Below are 6,032 nucleotides of genomic sequence, written 5' to 3'. Positions count from 1 at the left end.
TGTTTGGCGTGTTTACTGTCGGTATTGTTTTAATTAATGTAATTATTTTTTATGATGATTATGATCACTATTATTACTGTTGTTAGCATTTATGAAGATGAAGAGCGTACACGTACTATATAAATTACAAGCATAAAACAAAAACTAGAGTGAACATTATAAAAGAATACACTCTATACTTAGTATACTGTCCATGTAACATAAAAATGATAGAGGACTGGATGGTGACAACAATGTGGGTCAGTGCACGCAAAAGTAAAGTAATTTTCTAATGCCCGTAGGCACGTGAACCCATACATGTTCCCTCAAGGAACATTGATCATATACATATAATTAACAGACTTAGCGTATACAAATTTAATTTCAAATATACCGTAGACATAAATAACCTATAGACTGCAAATCATATGCATTAAAAAACAACAACATATGAATGAGATCCTGAGTTATGTTTTATTCTGAACAAACACTATAATGGAGTATCTGCGCACCCATAATGTTGAAATATGGAAACTAGAAATGTCGCCAGCTGGTGGCTGTGGTCACTGGGTATGCCTTCGCCATATAGCATTGTTCTCCCATAAGTCCGTTGTACATCTTAAAAGTGTGAGATGACAGTTTCACATCAAAGTACAAGGACAAATATGCCCTGGTTTACTAAAGAGTGTGAAAATAAAAGATATGAATATTTTAAGAGTAAGAATAGATTAAATATGTTGAAAACAGACGAAGCAAAGAAGACCTTATTGGAAGCTAAGAAATATAAAAGATTTATAAGAAAAGTCCGCAGAACTTACTCTCGTAAGCTGTGTGACCAGATTAGGTTTCTGAAAAGTAAAAACCAAAGGAGTATTGGGATATTATAGATAAAATTGAGAAATGTCCAAAAAAGTTTGGTAATGTCCAATTGGAAGCCTTTGTAGATCATTTTAAGACCCTGGGTCAAAATTCTCCAGACTTTGAAGGGCACGGCTCAAATACAGGTTGTGCGTGTGATTCATTTGATCCTCGAAGCATTAAACATTCTACAAATGAAGGTATAAATGTTCCATTTACTGAGATTGAAATTAGATCTTTAGTGAGAAAATTGAAAACCAGTAAAGCACATGGTATTGATAATATTTTGAATGTTTTATGAAAAATTGTCCTGATATTGTACTAAGTGCTGTAGTCAAATTATTTAATCTGGTCTTAAACACTGGTTTTGTTCCTGCTAACTGGGCTACAGGCATTGTTGTCCCCATATATAAGAATAAAGGTTCTATAGACGACCCCAACAAATACCGTTGTATAACACTTTTGAGTTGTATTGGTATGCTATTAACAGCAGCCATCAATGTTCGGCTTACTTGCTACCTTGAAAGCATGGGTATATTAGGAGACGAACAAGCCGGTTTTCGATCCGGACATTCGACTATTGATCATGTTTTTGTTTCGTACTCCTTAATTGAACTATATTTGTCAAAGGGGAAAAGCTTGTATTGCGCATTTGCGTACTATCAAAAGGCATTTGATCTGGTTGATAGGTCCTCCTTATGGTCTAAACTAGTAGCAAATGGTGTAAATGGTAACATTATGACAGTGATATATAACATGTATAATACTGCAAAGTCCTGTGTTAGGGTAAAAAATGTCCTGTCGGATCTCTTTGACTGTAATATTGGTGTTCGCCAGGGAGATAATTTATCCCCACTTCTTTTTGCTATTTATCTTAATGATCTTGAATATTTTTTGAGTCGTCGCTATAAGGGTCTGGACTATGTGGCTGAACAAATAAGAACAAACTTAAGCGATGATGATATTGAGGTTTATTTACGAATGTTCATATTGTTATATGCAGACGACACCATTGTAATGGCTGAAAATCCAGATGACCTTCAGAATGCTTTGAATGCATTGTATGAATATTGCAATTCATGGCTTCTCACAGTTAACACCACTAAGACTAAGGTTATGGTATTCTCTAGAGGGAAAATTAGAAATAAACCTGTTTTTAATTTCGGAAAGAGAGTTCTTAATATTGTTGATGATTATGTTTACTTAGGGGTGACCATGAATTATAATGGCCGTGTTAGTAAAGCAATTTCTAAACAAGTTTGTAAAGCAAAAAGAGCTATGTTTAGTGTTCTCAGTAAAATAAAGAAATTCAATTTGTCTGTTGACATTGCGTGTGAATTATTTGATAAATTAATTCTCCCGATAGCATTGTATGGCAGTGAAGTGTGGGGGTTTGAGGACATTAATCAAACAGAAATTTTTCATAGGAAGTTTCTGAGAAATATTCCGGGAGTAAATAAATCAACAGCAAGCTGTATTGTTTATGGAGAAACAGGAAGGTACAAACTTTCAAGCACTGTCAACATGAGGATGTTAAATTTCTGGTGTAGATTACTCTCTGGCAAGCAAACAAAATTATCATGTATGTTATATAGATTATTGATAAAAATGCATGAAGATGTTGATAATTTGTTTCACTCTAGAAGGATTGCAAAAAATTAAATCCATTCTAGAAAACAGTGGCCTAGGAAGTATTTGGTTGAACCAAGGCTATGTCAATACTGAATGGATCCAGAAAACTTTGGAGTTGTGAATGAAGGACATAGATACTCAAAATTGGTACAGTGATGTCAATACAAATGGTCAATGTACAAATTATAGGATATTTAAGAACCATATGCATTTGGAGCCCTATCTGTTTGGACTTGATTATGTAAAATGGAGGAATTTCTGTAAATATCGTTGTGGAAATAGCCGCCTCCCTTGTGTTAAAGGCCGTTACACAGGTATTCCAAGAGCAGATAGGCTGTGCACTCTCTGCAACTTGGACCTAGTTGGAGATGAATTTCATTATTTGTTTCAATGTACATATTTTGACTTGGAAAGGGAAGCCTGTATTCTTTCTAAGTATCGAATTCGTCCAAGCACTTTTTAAAAAATGTCACTCAGTTTGCTCAATACAAAAAAAAAGGTAAAATTATTGTCCAATCTTGCCAAGTTTGTTAAAATTATCCTGCTCAAGTTAGGTAACTAAGTCTAATTGGAACATGCTCATTTTTGTACTGCGGTTGTGGTACTTCTCCTATCTCTACGGCACGTCTTTACATTGTAGCTATTTTGGAATGGTGCATTAACTATTCAATTCCTCACTTTTGGTATTCATCTGAAAGTTCATGATCTCATTTTCCACTTACCATATACTGTATATATGCCCAAATACTTTATCCATGTATTTTGAAAATGGAATGATATCTTTGTAGCTGTCAAATGCTTAGCTGAATTTTGAATGCTAGTAACAGATCTATAGCCTAATTACTACAACCCTAGAACTCACCACCATTTCTTTTTACACGACTGTTTAAAAATAATACATGGTACACCACAGAACTACAGTGGTAGCTTGTTACAGCAAGGTCTTCTGGACCTGGAAATTTTGTTGTATGTGTGTACATGCATAATTGTATGAATACATGTTTTATGTATGCTAAAGCATATACACACATATGGGTGTACATTGGTACCTTGATGTCCTTTTTTGTGTCAGGCATCCCTTTGCATCGTGTTTTCAATGTACTTTATGATTATTATATTTGTTCATACATGTATGTATATAATTATGTTAACATCATGTTGGTTGTATTTTACTGTTACAAAGACATTGTAAATTTCTCATACTCCGAAAGGGGTCACTAGAAATTGTTCAAATAAACTTCAAACTTCAAACTTCAAACATAATTGGTAAAAAATTCAAAATGACGTGTTAGAAAGTTTAATGATAGAGATTGCTGTATTTCCCTTCCATGACGTCACTGACTTCACCCGGGGCATGAATGGTATGGTATGGTAATTTATTTCCGTAAATATAGAAATCAACATTACATATCATGTGATACAAAAACTCATAAATGATACGGCTGGATAGCCTCACTCAGCGAAGAGGGCCATTATGGTCCCGCTGTTTTACAGGAGGGTCCATGAATTTCGCCAACTTCTTGTACAGTCCGACCTCCCCTATCCGGACATTTCGGGACCGGCGCTCATCCGAATAAAGGATTTGGCCGGATATGGGAGACTCAACGTTTAATACAGACGACTGTCTACCCATTGGATAGCTACACATATACACTGTACAAGCACGTGTAACATATTGAAGGTAGCGTACACTGGAACAGTTTCTTTGCTATCACCGCACAGCTTTTTTAACCAAAATGAAATCGATTTGTTGGGAATAATATGTTTTTCATGTGAGTTTGTTGTAGGAATTTCGTTTGAATTGGAAATTCCCCTTTTTCCCGTAATTGCTAGATTGAAAACAAACAACAACAACAAAAGCAAGCCGAGATCACTTCCGGATAATAGAGAGATCTGGATAAAGGGAGACCGGATAGGAGAGGTCGTATACTGTACTTGAGAAAATGTAAAGACTACTCTTCACGCACGTATTCAATTGTGGTGAAGACGGTACCAACACTTAAAGTTCATGTACATAATGATTACCATGCACTTTATACATTGTAATAACACTACATTTAATGAACTTACGGTATATCTTGTGCTTGGTACACATTCTGCATTCAATATTCCTCAAGTTTTACACAAAATCTGGTTTCATTTCGAGGTTCAGTAAACGGACACACTTGAGGTTTGTTTGAGGATGAAATCTGTAAATATCGATCTATTAAGGATTTCATTGTATTCAATCGTTTGAATTTTATTTAGATAAGTTTGCAATAATTTGACAACTATCAATGACCAGTTGATCACTGAAGTGGACATCGCTGAGCAGTTTTAACCCATGAAATTCTTGGGTCATGGAATACTGCGGATACAATGTTGTTTGACCTTATCAAAGTGGCAACACTAAATTTTACGGCGTGTCCTATTTTGGAGAAGGACTAGATAGAACCGGTTAGATTCATTAAATCTGCACAATACGTTGATGAATATAACACATTTGCCATTTCGAGAGAGAAATACTGCTTAAACCTCAATCCTTATGAAATGTGTTGCCATTTTGAAGATCTATCATGAACGTAGGGAGTTAGAGGCTTTTAATAATTCTGCGCAAATATTAAAAATGGTTATGAATAATAATCAATTCTACCTTATGAAAATATAACATTGAATGACATAGTGTAATGAAATTATAGATACAGTACGAAAGAACATAAATGTTGTTTTCTAGGACTCAGCGATTCAAAGTAGTATAGGAGCTTTCCTTATAGTAATCATGACTAAATATTGGAGGATCTGCAATGTACCATACCAAACATGCATATTGGCATTGTTATAGTTGTTATTGCTGTGTTATTAAAGATTGTACTTTTGTTCTTGATGACGATGGAGAATGGAGATATTCACAACGTCGGTTAAATCGCCTACATGTAAACAATTACAGTGATAATGACTATAAGAATATCAAAAAGCGTATGATAATACAATAATGCTATTTTTTTCTGCGCAGATGCTTTGCATCATGGGTTCAATACACAACTTTTATCAAAACAGGTGCAAAGTATTTGCTATTTTTATCTTTTTTTTAAATTATCAATAAATGCTAGCTTAATAAAACGACATAAACGAAAAAGGCACATTACCGAAAAAAAAGTTGGAGTTCTGTTCAAAATAATCATGTACACATAACAAAATCGACCAGCTTAAATTTTCCTCAAGAAGCCCAATATTAGTTTCGACTGATATCGAAAAGGCAGAAATGTTTGTAATACTTTTGACGCACCTACGCCTAGATTTATGCCTTTCTTGCTGTTTCTTTCTCATTACGTTCACTGAAAACAATCTATTTCATGTGAAATATCCCTTAATCAAGAACGTTTAAAAGAGCGTTTTTCCAAGTTATACTCTATAATAAATTAGAGAGGAAAACTCAAAGAGTCAGTCTTTAACAATGCGTTATTTGCTTTTGTGGATATGTTTGGAAAAAAATACTGTCATGAGGTATATAGTCGTTCTTTTTCACACTTGTTTTTCTTCTTCAACTGCCCTGTACCACGACGTCCTGTACATAATTGCGATAT

The sequence above is a fragment of the Diadema antillarum genome, unplaced genomic scaffold (assembly GCF_040938485.1).
Source record: "Diadema antillarum isolate AM-2024a unplaced genomic scaffold, OU_Dant_1.0 seq00001920_RagTag, whole genome shotgun sequence".
Classification (NCBI taxonomy): Eukaryota; Metazoa; Echinodermata; class Echinoidea; order Diadematoida; family Diadematidae; genus Diadema; species Diadema antillarum.
Note: the sequence above shows the minus strand (reverse complement) of the source record.